Source organism: Cottoperca gobio, chromosome 6, assembly GCF_900634415.1.
Source record: "Cottoperca gobio chromosome 6, fCotGob3.1, whole genome shotgun sequence".
Lineage (NCBI taxonomy): Eukaryota > Metazoa > Chordata > Actinopteri > Perciformes > Bovichtidae > Cottoperca > Cottoperca gobio.
In genome coordinates, this window is record NC_041360.1 from 19,706,803 (window position 1) to 19,724,458 (window position 17,656).

Here is a 17,656-nt window from a genome sequence, read left to right on the forward strand (position 1 = left end):
CACACATGCACACACATTCTCATATGGAACCTGCAGACATCTGAAAGAGGAAACGTAAAAAAAAAAACAGAAGTTAGTGTAACGGAAATAGAAAGAGTCTCGAACAAGTAACAAGGGATCAAATTTACCGGACTGAAAATATTAATGTCCGCCTATAAGCACTTCCTTCACTTCCGTGTGGCTCTGCGCAGCTTTCCTCAGGCAGCTATGTATGGCTCAAAGACAAGAAAGTTGAGCATGGAGGCATCTCTCAACTTCTCGTCCCACAAAAAGTGTCTTTAACACACACAATGACAACCCCCCCCACACACACACACACACACACACACACACACGCACACAAAGGAAGGGAGAGCTGTTGGCTGACAAGGTGTTGATAATGAGCTGACAATGTCTGGCTTCAATCCACCCGTGTCACTCCACTGTGGCAGGAGCCTGGTTGCAGAGCAGAATGGCTACAGAAGGAATGCAGATACCAGATTTAAGCACGGTCCAACACTAATATAACTCTCACTGCTTGTTTCAAACCGCTTGCTGAACCAGATGGAAATCTGTTCGCCAAAGTACACTAAGATGATTGTTGAACGACAATCAGTCCAGTTTTTATTTTTATTTTACAGCAAACCCTAACCCATACTTGCAAAAGTATCTACAAATGCCGATCTCTGTCTGAGTGTGTTAGAGATGAACTGTCCCGCAGAGTGTGAGGTCATACACAGGGAATGTATCCACTCATACTGTCGTCTTTGTTTTCCGCAGATTCTACAAGTCATACGCAAGGCGCCCTCAGCTACAGCATAGACCTCAGGAATGTGAGCCTGTAATTGACGTGTAATACAAATGGACAAACGCAGTCACAAAAACACACAAAGGGCCAACAGTTTTTTTTTATTTGCAATGTGGTTTTACATTCAACATCCTGCATTCATGTAATCTCGAGTGGAATGATGGTTTCAATGGGAGTGTTTTATAAAGGATTTACACAGAAATGTGCATTATGAATATGATTATTGTGTGTCTGAGCCATGTCTCCAGGGATGGCGAGGTCAGGCCGTTTGTCCAGATTGAAACAGCTCAACAACTATGAGATTGATTGCCGTGAAACTTTGTACAGACGTTCATGGTCCCCAGAGGGTGAATCCTTATGACTTTGGTGATCCCCTGAAATTGTTGAGTAGCACCAACAGATTGACATTTTAGTTTCTTTTAGTGAAATGTCTCTACAACTATTGGATGTAATGTAAAGGATAAAGAATTTTGGTGATCCCCTGAATTTTAATCCAGCACCATCATCAGGTCAAATTTCTTCAATGTGTCCTTTACTTTTGTTTATAAGCAAAGAGCTGCAAAACTAATAACATTCCCATCAGCCTTAGCTGTCCTTTGTGTCTAGCATTAGCATGTCACTCAAAGCATTGCATCAAAAGGCTAATTTCCATCTGCAGTCCCTGGGCAAATTAATGTTAAGGATTAAAAGAAAAAACAACTAAGACAAAAAGCAGACTAACAACATCAGAGCACAGATAGTGCAATCACATCTGGATTGCCAACCGGCTAAAGCTGACAACTGCCTCAGGGCCCCTAATGCCCCATATTTAATTTATTTCCTTTTACATGAGGCTTAGTCTTATAGGAAATAGGAGCGAACTTGGGATAGGTTGTACTTGTGGTTTTTTGGTCTCCAGGTGAAATATAATGTTGTCTGCAGGGTGCTTTTAATATGGCTTTGGAGGTAATGGATTACATGCACTGAGAGCAGGAGGAACAACGGGGTCAAAAGGTGTCCAAATGCAGATTTTTGTATCAGGGGCCCCATAGATGGTTAATCAAGCCGTAAGTAATGCACAGCTTTAAAGAAAATGAACGCAGACGGATAATGACCAATAGCAGACGTCACACATGACGTTCAGACTTTAAATACAATTCATGGACATTGATGGACAGAGCTAAATTAAATGATTGTTCCTCCAGTAACTAAATGTCCATCGCTCAAAGAAAAAGAACCATACATTGTTATTTCCCCTTTCTAATTAGATCTAATGATTATAATGGTTAACTGCGTGTCCAGTGGCAATGGTCAAATAGCACACGCCGCACTACAACCATTCGGCTAACATCATTTGCGCCACAGAGATGAACAGGCTGTGTAATTACTCTCTGGTGACAGTGTATCATTAACACTGTCAGCTGGCCATGTAATGGGACCTCAGAGCTGTAAAAGACAGTGATTCACCCCACAATCCTCTTTACACCAGCGGGCCGCCAGCCTTTAACTCCAAGCATCACTGTGGCTCACTATGGTTGCCTAGCAACTAAAGGAAATTGGAGGTGCCTTTTTAATTTAGAGCATTTTAAGAGCTGAACTACACGAAGACCTTGATGATGAATGTTGCCATAAATCTGAAATTTCCCACCGGCCGTTTCTATGTATTCATCATTGGAGGTTCTAAGTCACAGACAGCATCACGGCTGCAGATATTGTGCCCGCAGAGGTATGAGACTGTGGCTCTCTGCGGGGGACATTTTTATGTTATAGTGCAGGAAGGGAATATGCCCTGTTTCCATGACACCATAAACAGGAAATGGGAAGGGCCCAGTGCTGTCAGTGTGGACGTTGCCAGAGAGGTCAGAACTTTCCCATAATATGAGCTGATGCTCTCAGAGGGACTGAAACACACACGCACATGTATTCATCAACAAACATTTACTACAACAAATTCACAACATTTACAGGATTGAATCTGCGGCCGTCCTTTTGGTGGCCTCCTCCATGTAGGTCCCATCCTCTACGGTCACCATGCCAACCTGTGTTAGGAGGAAGCTTAGATGCGGAGCCCAAAGAGACTTGATGAGGTCCGTGGATAATTAGCAGCTCATTATGGAGCCCAGTGAATAGACCAACAAGCTCCAGGAGCCACACGAGAGAGTGCAATGGCAAACACAAAGGACACATCAAAGGGAAGCTCTCACTTTTCAGATCACATAATACAGAGCAGAGAGCGATTGGGAGAAAAAATATTGCTCTCTGCTCACACCTACAAATATAGCTCATAATCCCCGTTTTAAGCCTGTGCGTGTGTTTGTGTGTGTGTGTGTGTGTGTGTGTGTGTGTGTGTGTGTGTGTGTGTGTGTGTGTGGGTGTGTGTGTGGGTGTGTGTTTTAGTCAGAATCTCTGCGTCACACCAATCTAAATATTTCTTATCCCCCAGAGGCCCTTAGCTGCTCCACAAATGTACGAAACACATCTTGTTCTACACACACACTCGCACGAATACATGCACGAATACATGCGCACACACACACACACACACACACACACACACACACACACACACGCGCATGTGCACAAAACTCACAATTGCACTCCTAAACTTAAGCTCTCATAAAGTCCGGAAACATTGTGTGAGTGCCAGAGATCCTCAGTTAAGCTATCTGTCTATCATCCCCATTCCTGTTCCTGTGTTTCACCGTGTATCTGTGGCTCTAGTTGGCATGCAGGCAGGCAACAGTCACGCATACTAAACCATGCACACCGCTGTGCCAGGTGACCCATATTGCAGTGTGGCTGAGTTTAACCGTGCATGAGCTTAATTTTCTCTGTATGTGTGTGTTTGTGTGTGTAACTACTGCTCCTTGACAGTGATATGCAGCAGTAATATAGAAGCTGTTCGTGTTGTTGAGTATGTAAGACATGTTATAGTTGAAGGGGATATTTCACATGGTGTGTCTTTATTTATTATTGTGGCTGTGTGCTGATGTAGGAGCTGTGCTGTTGCATATTGTACCAGCCTGGCTGAGTTATTATTAAAGCGGCTGTAATTGAATTTACTCCATCGCTCTTGAATCATGAGCATCCTGGGTACTAAAATCCACCCTGATGGGAACCACACCAGACAGTTACAGTCTGCTGAAAGCATTCCTGTTCACAGCATGGAATACAATATTATCTAGATGTAATATTGATGAAAATATACAGAAATGTGGCGCAATGGAGCTGTGCACTTAAGAAAATTGTAGAAAAGCTGTAGCTTCAATGCTAATGTGTTACAACAGCAGAGGGCGCCACTCTTCCATGATGTTACTGCCAAGTGTTGTCTCTGTCTTCTGTGATTCTGTTGTCTAAATGATTATGTGAAGTGGTGGCATTGATTTTGACAGAATGAAAATGAATAATTTAGATATGAAACTTGAATAAAATATGGTTGAAGTAAGGAGTGAGATGCTGCAACCTTCCAATATGTTTTCTTGGTCTCTGTTGTGTCAACAGTGCAGCGCGTACACCCTCTAGTGGTGGTGAAGGAGAGCATTTAGTAGTAAGAGAACAGCAATTATTTGTGGTATTCATTGAGTGTAACTTTAGAACTGTATGCATGTTTGTCTTTTTACAGTTTTTCTCATTCGCTTTGAATCTATTTTATGGATGAGAATTGTTTTTTTCAAAACAGTATATTCAAATCTCCAAACAATTAGTTTGTTGTTCACAACAGATTTGAATGTCTCATTCGTTCAAGCACGTGTTGGCAAAAGAGGAAGTATATTTTGCGCAATAACCACTTGCACGTGGCTTAGTGGTCAAAAATGTTGATTCTCAAAATGTGTCAGATATACATGTATATTACATAACAATCTAGATGACCTGCTAGGTGACAGTGATGAACTAGTAATCACAATATGACTTAACATGAAAGATCTGTTTGCAGTACATTTAACACATGTACATCTTTGTACTACAGTATTGTATAGTATTTAATCTAAAAAAAAAAGCACAGTGTGATACACAATAGCATCCAGCTAGACATAACTGACATTGTTGTGCGGTACAGTAAGGAGTCGGTGTCAACAAAAAAAGTAGAACAAAAACAGACAGAATCATCTCAAGGGTTGACTGCCTTGGATAAAAGAAAACATCTAAACAATAACTCGAGTTTTGCATGAATGAAATGTTTTGGGTAAGTTACTACCTTTAGCACACATGCAATAGAGTTGTGATGTCCCACTTTAACAGTTGTGACAATTACACCCTACAGTTAAGAGAATGTTAAGACCAAAATTTCCAAAGCGATTAAAAAAAACTATCTGATATTTCTGACTGTTGTCTACACTGAGACGTCTCAATACTGGAATATGTAAGAAATAAAAGCAATAACTTCACCAATACGATGACAAATTACCAAACACATGCAAACATCAGTCACGAGTTGATTAAAAAGGCTTGTTTAATTTAACAGAGTGTCAGAAAAAGGCACGTAATGCATGAAAATACAACTGATTGATAACGTAGTGCATCAGAGATGAAAACAGAATGTAAACCAGATTTGTAGTTCCGTCTGTAAAACGTCCTCAAATATGTCAATACAGGGACAACAAATATGATACCGTAAGTAGAAACACAGAGAGACAACAAACATTAACACAAACATGTTATTATGGCAAACAAACATTAAAAAGTGGTCCGTAGCTTCATGTGAGATCATCATAGGCAATGTTCGTAAGACAAAAATGAAAGAACACATTAATCACAAATTGTCTTCATCACTTAGAGTTTGTAACATGCTCCTCTGTCATCATTCGAGTACTGAAGGCGTGTTGCTTCTTAAAAAGAAAAAGAAAAAAGGAATTGCATTTTTCCTCAGAAAAAGGCCTATCACAGTATAACCCATCGCCTCTCAATCACATTATTAGTCAAATACAAACACCCGACCCATGAGACATAAAGAGAGCCGAGTGACGGACTCCGTTTAGTGTTGCTTGGGTGTGTGTGCCTGGGAGTTGCCGTGCGTTCATATTACCACACTAGCAGCACGGTAATGCGGTGAGAGAGGAAACAGCTGCTCCTATCAGAGCGCAGCAGTGGCTTCAGTGGTTATGGATCTCTCATACCAACATTAATGACACTTCCTCAACCAACCCCCCCTCCCCCCCCCCTCCCCCCCTCTCCCCACAGCACCAGCACCCACTCACTGTAAAACGTTCACTGCTTAAGGAAAAACATTTTTTAAAACAGTGCTCTTAGAAATCAAACATATTGCACTTTAAACATCAGGAACAGAAACACATTACGAGATGACAGAACACACAGGACAGACAAAGGTACACATTTAAAAAAAAAAAAAAACAGGATGTCCACTGCCTCTGTGCTTTAGTCTGTAGATTCTTCATTTAAATGAAAAGTTCAACATTTGAGGAAATACGCTTATTGCAGAGAATTAGATAGATTAGGGGATTGATACCACTCGTGTCTGTACGCTGAATATGAAAGTACGGAGCGCCTTGGTCGCCGCAATTCACCAATGGTTCGATTCAGGACTTGGGAGCTTTGTTGTGTCGTATTCCAGACCCATTCCTCTCTTCCCCATTTCTACACTGTCCTCTGACATAAGATTAAACTGAAATAGCTAGCATGTATCTGTGCACAGGTAACAAAATCTGCCTATGAGGAAGCTCTGTACCTCTAAAAAACACAAACCAAAAACCAAAGTGTAAAAATGATATGTTCTAGGTTATGTGCCCGACTAATTCTTTGCCGGAAGCAATCACTTCCTGGAAGTAGGCCTGGGCCAAGAAATAGTCCCACAACGTGACGTTCTTACACTTTGGTTTTTGTGAAGGTTAAACAAACAAAATGTTTGGATGACATGAGCTTAATGCTAAGCTAAGCTAACTGTCTGCTGGCAGTCGCTTCACATTTACTGTACAGATATAAAATGGTATCAAGTGTGAGATGTGAGATAAGCATATTTCCCCAAATGTCCAACTATTCTTATTAGAGTTACATTAGCATTTCATAACTGTGGCCAACAAGATACCAAGCTTGAGGTTTTGTTTGTGCGTCACAGTTTGAGATATGTTAAAGTCAAAATGAGAAAGAATCATCATTTGCCAAATTTGACCTCATCTATTGATTATTTCCCAGAAGACAGAAAGATTAAGTCTAATAAACACTTCTCTCCGCCCTTCTTGATCCTTGAATTGACTATTTATTTCTTGTGATGATTCCATAGCAATCCTTGGAGAAGTAACACAATTTATAAATGTATTTAACTGTTATATAAATATTATTTTAAAAAGGTTTAATGCAAATTGTTAGCAACACACATTCACGTTCTAGACAAGAGAAAAATCACCAAAATTTAATTTAAGTTTGACTTTAAAAAACAATGACCTCTGTCAATGCATGGCGATCATGTCTACTGACGATTGTACAACCAATCCTCTTAGACAGTCCTATCCTGGCAACAGACAGCGTCCATGTTTGTGCAGTGTTATTTTCAGTGTACACTCTTCACTATCAGGCAGGCACCAGCAACCTGTCGATGGCGTACTGTAAACGCTCCCAGTTCTTCCAGAATATGGTTAAAAAACAAACTCCCAGTAAGGTAACTACCACATGGTGCCGGCTCCTCATCAGTGGAGCGGCAAACTTGGCAGCAGTGGAGACGCACACCAGGATGACGGTGATGATGGCCAGCATGATGTTGATGCTCTTTCCCAGCAGGACTCGGGCGTCACGGCTCTCGAGCTGGACTGTCTGCTGCTGCTGCTGCTGGAGCTCCAGCTTGGACACTCGCGTCTGGCACGACTCCAGTGCCTCCTAAGAGAGAGAGAGAGAGAGAGAGAGAGAGAGAGAGAGAGAGAGAGAGAGAGAGAGAGAGAGAGAGAGAGAGAGAGAGAGAGAGAGAGAGAGAGAGAGAGACTTTCAGGGTATGAATGTTTCCCAAATGGTCAAAGGGCATTTTGCTGACGCTCAATTACTCAAATTCTGATTAAAGATGAATTATGTATCAGCAGAGAGACACAAAGAGAGAGAGAAAATGTCAAATGACAAAATAGTGTTATCTGATGAAGGGAACAATTACAAATAGGCAACTAATACATTCACATATAAATGGTAATGCTTCATCACTAAGCCGTATAACAATATACTTATTAAAGGATGTCAGACAAGCGTCAAGGATGTGTTAAGATTTGACTTTAACCCCAAAAAATACATTTGAATTTAATCTGAGCTGCCTGCTAATACCAGACCGTGATGACCCACGGGGTAAATCACGTGGTCTGCAGTTTCCAGGTCAAGGATCACTCAGAATAGATTTACTGATACATACCTGTATGTCCCTGGCCCTTTCTTGAGCCTGGTAGGCGACCCTCTCCTCGATGCTGGCCAGTTCCTGCTTCAGATTAGTCATCTCATTTTGGTGAAGCTCTGTCAGGTCGTTTAGTTGGTCTTCTAAACGCTCGTACCTGATGGACGATGCAGAAATACTCGTTTAAAATGATCATTTCTGGGCAGATTTGAACGTACTGTAGAGGAAGTTATTTTGCCGATGTGATGAATTACATCTACCATTTAGTTTATGTTTATTTCCAAATGCAATGGTTGTTGACATTTATAGATGAAAAGTAATTATTCTCAATTAGAGAATAGACGTAACATTAGACATGCGTGGTGGACAACGAACTACTAAAGTAATAATCTTAAAGATTTTCATTTAAATAGATAACTCACTATATCACTGAGTTAAGCAACACAATGGTGATTGAGCCTATGGCCCACTGATGAAAGCATTTGCAGTATTACAAACTGGGTGTCTATGGCAACATTCCCAGTGAAAAGGTTTGTGAAGCTTTTTCCTAGTCAGAGAGGGTAGGCGGCGCTAAAGCAACAGACTCGCTCTTTAACTCAATTGTGTGTGAAGCAGCATACTATTTATGAAAAAAGAAAAAGAGCGAAACTAAGGCCCAGGTGCAAACTGACCGACATGAGTGAGATCCAAAAACACATCTTATCGCAATAGGTGACACCAAAGAGAATAAAACATATCGTTAAGTTGTATAAACATACCTGTATCGCTCCTCCTGCAGTGTTTGGTTGATGATGCCATACTCTCTCTTGAACTGAACTTTGATCTCCTCCAGATCCTCCTCCAGCTGGCTCTGGGCTTCTTTGATCTCCGTCACCTCCTCCAGGCTCAGGGCTAGTCTGCTCTGGCTGTCTCCCCCAGCCTGCTGGCCCGCTGACACCGCTCCCCCCGCTGGGTTCCCGTTACTGTCTGCTGAAATGGAGGCGCTCCCCGAGGAGCATTCATCATCACTGGGATACTTAGGCTTGCCAACCATAGAGGTGCTGCTACTCAGCCCCTTTGCTGCACTGTCAGTGGGCAGCGCAGGGGAAGCATCCAGAGAGTTCTTGAGGTGGGCGAATGTTGTCAGCACTACCAAACTTGTTCCTGATAAGATTGGCGAACTCTCGGGGCTTGCTGAAGAAGAAAGGAGGGGAGAGGGAAACACCTGGGCCGATGGTCTTGATCTTGTCCATGGTCGGATGTCGGCCACTGCCAGTCATATCCCTCAGCAGCTGTCTGGGAGACTCCCTGGGCATGGTGCTGTGTTTGACAGCAAGCGGGATGAGGTGTTGGGCTGTGGTGGATTTCAGTGTCTTTCATCTTTCGATGATACTGCTCCAGCTTCTTCTGCATCTGGGCAATGTTTTGAGCTGACTTCTGGTTCTTCTTCTCAAACACCTGCTTGATGCGCCCTACTTGAAGCTTGTCCGCACTGTTCACCAGCTTTAGGTACTCCGCTACGTTCTCATCCCGGGCCGTCTGCTCAATCTTCAGCTGCTCCGTGACTTTCAGTATCTTCTGCTGGAGGCTGTCCAAGCAAGAACGACTACGCTGGATCTCGAAGCCCAGAGCAGGTCCAGGACTTCCATTACTCAGATCCAAGTCCAAATTGGTCTCTGAAGAGCCCCGACGCATTGACCCAGGGATGCTCACGAAACTGCTCTCAGTGCTCCGGTCCTACAAGGAGGAGAAACAACAATCAGATACACATACTCTATTAGATATGGAGCATTTGCAGGGATAATCCTTTACTATGGAAATGTGTCTAATTAGCAAAACAAGTCATCTGGAAAAGGTAAACAACGACTACATTTCCAATTTCATGCATTACAAATGAAACCTTAAGGGAACATCTCACTCAGTTTTAAATTGGAGACTATTTTCTAGTTTGCACAACTAAAGGCAGCGGCGGCTGCTAAGCAGCTCTGCGATACAATGGACCCTTGTATCAAACATTTTATTTTCACTCATTCATCAATAATTGGGTTAAACTGGGGGGGGGAGGGGGGGTGTTTTTTAACATTTGATCTGCTGGTGTTGCTATGCCCCATGCTTCCTTATATCTCTGTGAGGTAGGTGCAGTTTGCACCGTCTGAAGTATGATAATGGGAGTGATGACGGCCATTTAATGGGCTAAGAACATTCAAAATGAGTAGCTGTTGAGTAAAATGTTGGCAATGATGACCGGAAAACAAGAGCCGGGTATTAAAACATTTCCTTTAATGCTTTTGTTTTTTACGTTTCTGAATTTGCTCTTCATATACAGTAGTTCTACATGACGAGTCCTTGCCACTGCTCTATTTAGCTTTACTGCTATTGCCACAGTGAGACCATCTGGGTGTGTATGTAATGCTCTTATTTGGCACATCTGTTATGTTTTAGGATCCAGAATTTAATCCTGTTTGTTTACAGTATAGCACTGTTGACACATTCAGAAAACAGCCATTAATGTGTGTAGAAGAAGTAGGTCAGTGGTAATGTCACACAAGGCTACAAGGCTCAGGAAATCCAGACATTGTCCCGTATTTTTACAGTAAAGCAACATTTTCCTGATAAAGGCTCAACATTACAGTCGATGTCTGACTGACCTGTCAGTCTGTCGAGCATAGAAGTCTGCTGTAGACTTGAGGAAGTGAAACAGAATAAATATGTCTTAAGTAAGCAAGTTAAACTATGACAGGCAACATAAAGGCTTTATATAAAAAAGGGGAAACTGAGCAAAGCTGTGAAGACAGAACTTCATTTGGTTTCGGAGGAGCATTTTTAGAACAGAAGTTTCATTTCAAGTGTAACGAAGGCTGAAATGTGACGAAGGAATAAAAAACAAGTTGATTACAATACAACACCAGTGTAATGCCAGGAGGTGTAAGCTGATCAAGCCTAATACAACAAGCACTATGGGCTGTACAAAGCTGCACTAATCCTTAACGAATATAACACGGCTAGTTTCAAGCAAATAAACAGATCACAGCTAACTCAGGCCGGCTTAGGGCTGAGTTAGCATTCCCACATCACCACGTAATGCTTACATATTGCAAGCTAAGTGCCTTTACAATAGACCAATGCATCTAGAGTTCACCACACACTGGCACTCCTCGACACATGACTGGCAGGTGGTGCTCAAGACAGGGTTTACCAATAACAGGGTGATTAAGTATGACTGCACTGGTGCGCACACACTGAGTAACAGACGATACAACTGAAACATATTCTCACTTCTTAAGAGGAGTAATTATTCCTCTTTCACACCAGTTGGATTTAATTTAAGCAAATACACATTCCCATTTACTTGCTGTTGTTATTGTGACCTTATACTTAATCAACTAGTCAAACTCGTTTGTGAGGGTGATACTAGTGAGTATCATCTCTGACTTCCCCATTTATCAGAATGTGTTTACACTATAGTGAGCAACACAGAAACGTGTGTCAGCTCACTACTGTGGTACAGACTAGTATTTCCTGTAATCCCCATCATGTGGTCAAATGCTCAATGTTTCCAACACGTTTTGGTTTAAAACCCGGAAATGTCGTTCAAGTCATACTCAGCTGTACTTTGTGTTCAGTGCCAATAAGCAAATGTAAGCATGCTAACAAGCTAAACTAAGATGGTAAACATACCTGCTGCTAAACATCAGCATGTTACCCTGCTAGCATTAGCATTTGCCTGAAAGCAAGTACAGCTTCAACCAACTGCTATCATGGCTGTACTAGAACTCTAATCTTGTTTGTACATGTACGTATATAAAAATAGTAGTTGTTTCATTACGGTGCTTATAATTATACTGTACAAACATATTACATACTTATTTATGAATAGTGTGTAAGCAGAGAATGCCATGCTTCTTTCTACAAGCATGCCTTGGGTATTTCAGTCTCTGTCCTCATCCCACTCTCTCCCCCTCTCTGGCATCTGTCCTTCTTGAACACAGGACTCTTTGTCTGCGGAGAAAAAAGCACACTTTGTCATGTCCTACACCTCTGCTCTGTCTAGGACTCTGATGAGCGAGCTACTGCATATGGATTCACTGGCCTGACGTATAGCCTGAGGAGCCCTGCGCCCAATCACAACCCTGCTCCTTGTGCATGCAATATTTCTTGTCAAAAGAATCAGGATCACACGTAAGTCGTCCTTTTGTCAAACCTGTTTGTCATACAAAAGACAGAGGAGCACTAATATGCTCCTTGTTCAAGAGGAAGTGTAGGGCAGGCTTGTGTGTAGGTTGCTCATATTACCCAATCGTTTTAGTTTTCAAACAACAAACACAAAGAGCTGCCTGTTCGACCAGGCAGCTTAGACTGCATGCTATTTATGCAGCACTGGAACTAATCTGGCTCCTCGGGCACTCTCCAAGCATCAGTCTTAACTTTGAAATGTTCAATATTCGATTCTGTAGCAATAGTGGCCAAACACAGTAAACAGGGGTGTAGGTTTATTGCTTCAAGGCTCTGCGATATCCCAGATGTAGGATGAGTGTGAAATAGATCAAATTGTGACCTGGCTGGCAGCCATTGATGAATCACTGCTGAGGCCTGCAGCAAAAGCACCTGGAGTAGTGCATGTCCAGCCAAAACTGTATCACACAGCTGGAGTGACGAGCGTAAGACTTTTCTTATAAAAACAAGAAGGCTTTTGGCGGAACGAGGTGCGATTCATGAGGAAAGCGCCGATAACACGACCCAGATGTTTAACACACACTCAAAGCCAAAAACGTGTATGATATTTGGCAATTTTTTGATAAGAAATTTAATAAGTAGAATTCCACCGCCGTCGCTGCTGCTGCTGCTACTCAAGATTTCTACCCACGGTGACTAACTGCTGGAGAAATGTGAGGGTCTTTCTGGATGAATGGCTCTGCTAAATGAATTAAACTCATGCTGATGAAAATATCCTTCCAAATATGCTGAGGAGCTGCCCCACTTTTCTCTCCGTTTCTCACTAATGCAGGCATTCTCCAGGGGTTGTTGAGGTAGAAGGGTGAAACAGGGTGAGGATTAACGGCCTTTTTGGGATGGCTGGAGACAACGGGAGGGGTGAAAGCCCAAAGAAACTAGGGGAAAAGCCGCTACAACATTGCAGATGGCAGCGGTAAAGTCTGGCAGTTAGGTGGACGGTGCTTAACTGAGCGGTCACAGATTCAGCACAGGGTAGAGTTCACCTGTATGGCTGTCCTTGAGCAACAGGAGCTCCTACTTGCGCTCACTGACGGTAATTCTTTGGAATATTAAAAGCTGGACTGTGTGATACCCATGTGTCTGAACATATGCTTGCAATCTGGTTTATCACTATCAATGTGAGAAAAATGTCGTCTTTGAAATGAACAAGCCAGGCATACTCCCACTGGTGTTTGACTCACTTATTGATATCAGTGTGTCAGTAGAGCAGAAGAAGAGAGGACAGAAAACGGGAGATCGAACAGAGAGAGAGAGAAAGAGCTACAGAAACAGATAGACAGTAATAGAACAAAAGGGTGGGTGCTCCGAAACACAAGCACACATCATCCCAATAATCATCACCATCTCCACCAACAGGATCTCCAGGAGGCCCTGTGTGCCCCCGGGGCTGCCTCCCTTACACCTCAGCCCTGTTTGAGCCCCCTGTCCCCCACGCTGCCCTACATAGCACACAGCGTCTGTCCAACACCATGACCTATTTAATATGCTCTGACCTGGCTAGACAGCATAATATAAAGATCCAACTGCATTAGCCTCAATCTTAGCCCAACAAGGGAGAGCTGTTCGCTGTTCTGCTTGAGAAATCCACCCAAATCTAAGCTACATTTTTGGGGCAAAGCAGGGGGTGTTGCAGATGCTGCTTATCTTGCACTGCAGTGTGCTCTCTCTTGGATCAATGATCTAGTTGGTGATTCAATTTTTCATGCAAAAACAGACCTTACGCTCATCTACCCACTGCAGCACCGGAAGAAACATGCAAAGCAGCAATACAGCATTAAAGTCCTGAGCTGGAGTAAAGTGGAAGCACAGACATTATTCAAAATTGGTGTGTATTTAGTAAATACTGAGCAGTATTAGTGAAATAAATATTGGTTCTTCAGATTAGCAGTTTGTACAGATACTGAGCCGGTTTCTTGCTGAACTCACTGTCCCTCCCCGTTGATAAAACCCGAGACTTTTCTTATGCAAACAGGAAGGCATTGTCCCCGTTACGAAGGAAGTAATGTTTGCATGTGCTCACAATCGCTACAGTGATCTTGTGAAGTCATCAGATCACAATGTAAGTTCAGGTCATGCAGGTTCGCAGCCGCAAGCACAGGTGTTTGCAGTGAACAACATGTTGAGGCTGTGGTGAATAAGGTGGAACTTATTCTCTCAGTCAAGTCCCCAAATAAACACACACGCACTCACTCACACACACACACATGGGGGCAATAGAGCTGGCACACTCATTGAGATGGAACAAAACCATCCCTTCAGCAGAGAACAGAACCACAGAGGGGAAGTAGCCTGCAGTGCTTATTGGTATTCCCTCCAGCTGATCCTCATGGATACAGACACTATCCCACTCAGAGCTCACACAGAGAGAAGAAAACCAGAGAGAGACAGAGAGAGAGCGACAGGGAGCACATCTTTGATTGTAGTCAGAAAGCTGACCCATCAACTCCTCCTCCTCCTCTCATCTGCATCCCACAGCTGTCTATGAGGAACACACTTTGATTGCAAAACTTTTTCTCTAGAGGCCAAGCAGTCATCAGACCAACAGAGGAAATAAAACTAGCAACAGAGTATGAAGTCTTGAGTTTCCTGAATGAGTAATGCCCGGAGAGGTCAGTGGAGTGAATTGCTTAAGACATATTCACTATTATCTCATAGACAAGCTGTTCCAGGGCTAAATCAATAGCCCATTAACACTCCCAGCGCCTGCTTGCCCCCGAGGACTGGGAAAGTATTGAATGGGATTCAATTAAGATAAATAAGCAGCTACTTTCAATGCACTGATTCAAAGTGAGAGAATGAATAGAGCCAATGACGTAGCGCGGTTGGTGTCGAGTAAAGCAGCTTGTGAGCCATTAAAAACATAATAGACCTTAAAAAAAAGATCGTTTCAGGTTAATGTTTTACACATACAGGACATATACATTAAAAGGTTGATTATTATACTGATGTGATGGCTTACGTGTTTGCCACTGTCACTGAGAAATGACATCCAGTGAGGGTTAAAGACTCAAACTGAGGTGTTGCATCATCTTTGGCCTGTAACCCACTATATCTGCCGCACAATGGCTTTTTGGAGGAACAAAACTGGAATGTCATTTTACGGCCAAGAAAGGGAGGAAAAGCATAATTACGAAGGCCAGTGGTAATAAATCAGCCAAATCGTGAAGATATGTTGTTCCATTATATTGTGTTGGCAAATAGACCACAACAGAATAATTACTTGAGAAGCTAGCTCAATTTATTTGACTGTGAATCTTTCGAGCTCTACTCCAGGGGAAATGTTATTGATTTCATTCATTTGTCATTTAGAAGAGTTAGTGTTACATTTTAATGGGAAGTATCTGCAGTTGTACGCAGAGCAGTTTTAACAAGCGATAAACAGGCCGAACAAAAGCTGCTGCCAGCGCTCTCTTTCAGACTCGACGCCGGATCCCTTTGAAGACTTACAGGTGACAAGCGTGGAAGCCCTGAAGGCTCATGCATATACTAAGAAGAGAAACAACCTGCTGCACGATACTTGACTGACTTTCTGGTTGCACAAGCATCACACTTGACAGAGCATTCCTCTCCTCTGTGTCACCGTGACCGAGATCACCTCAGGTTGATCTGCCAAAGCATATTAGGGGACTTTTTGATCTGATACATACATTAACATTGCTAAAGGCTCGGGTGGTTTTACCCAAAACCTGTTAGTGTGATGTAGAAGGTGCTTTGGGGGCTTTTCCTCTTATGTGACTCAGTGGTTTAAGAAGAGTTGTATGCTGTACAGTCTTTAAAACACTTACATGTGTGATTTGGGCGACAACAACACAATTGTCGGACTATATTTCTAAGACATAATATGAGATACGCTCTGACAGTAATCCGGACATGTCTCTTTGTGATTACAATCCCCTCTTTGTAGAAGGCTTTGAATTCATCTAAACAAAAACATACACACTTCACTCATTACTGACGGTGCTGTAGTGTGTATGTGTGATGAAGACATGTGAGAATCTGTGTAGCGGTAAATGTGTTCACTATCACAAAAATCTATTATATTTTCCAAAAGAACATTATGTTTTATTTCAGAGAAGATCCTTCTACATCTGCTATATTTCCTAAATGGATATAGAGAATAGTTAACATGAGCCAAATAAGGTGAGGTCAGGTTTACTCTTGAAAAACCAGGTTAGGCTTTGAGTCATTGAGTTGCAACAAAACAAGAAGCAATACGAAAACAACTGCTTAAGACTTTCATGTTGTATTGTATTAAACCGTATTGTATGAGAAATGCTTTGTTTATCTTATTCGGTTTGATGAGGCCAAATATTAGAAACACCTGGAATACAAAACAAACTACAGCATAGAGGAATTGCCATATGGATAAATCAACATCCATGAAAATCACCGGTTTCAATTCAAACACAACAAGTATTCATTACTGACTGTACTTGGTCACTCCGTGGCACTACAACACATGTTGTTGGGACAATGTGTCTCAAAAATTGAGGCAATGCCTACAAATTTTAATTAGAGCTGAAACATTTGGTTAAAATCAATCAAATTGTCAAAAGGCAGAAAATAATTAACCAAATCCCTCAAAATCCTCTGGATCCAACTTCACACATGTGGATATTTTTGCATGTTTCTAAAAAACTGAAAATATGTTGAACATAACAAGCAATTTATAGACATCAACTTAGGCTCTGGGATGTGGTTGGCTTTTTTCGCTATTAATCTAATCATCGATATAGTACAAAATCGTTAGTTTCAGTCCAAATGTCGATGTCAGGCAGCACAGAAAGATTGTATTTCGTCCAATATGTGGACAAACCCATTATGTGCCGAACAGGATTTTTGTACCCGGAGTTTACAGTGACAGATACTTCAAGATCTCCTTGTACCACTACACAACATCGCCATAAAGACATGCTCCTTTCTCTGCGTTATTTGCCTACATGCATCGCGGGGTTAGAGGCTCTTTGTTAGGGCAAATGTGCAGCTTTGACGGCGCAGCTGTTGGTTTCTCATGACGTGGAGATCAACCGACAACAATGTATCGCTGGTACAGTAAAGGGACCTGCCGTTTATGACACAACAATGCTGCAAAATACACCTCACATGATAGGCTACTCACCATCCGGCTGCTGAGGTATTTCTCCTCTTCGGATAAACTTCGCACGGACACGTTGGCGCTGGGCATAATAACCCGTGTTTGTGGTCAGTCAGGAGCTGGTGGTTCTTCAATTCAAGACTAGTTTACAACTCACGTCTTGATCTCGTATCCATGTTGAGCCCCTTTGCTCTCCCCCTCTCTCTCCCTCACACACGCAGCCTACACACATACTCTCTGACTGCCTTCTTCAATACACAAAAAC

At 42.3% G+C, this 17,656-nt stretch overlaps 1 pseudogene; it reads right to left on the reverse strand.

Annotated features, from left to right (window-relative positions):
- Positions 1-4,728: 4,728 nt before the first annotated feature.
- LOC115009994 (transmembrane and coiled-coil domain protein 3-like) lies at positions 4,729-17,656 on the reverse strand (annotated as a pseudogene).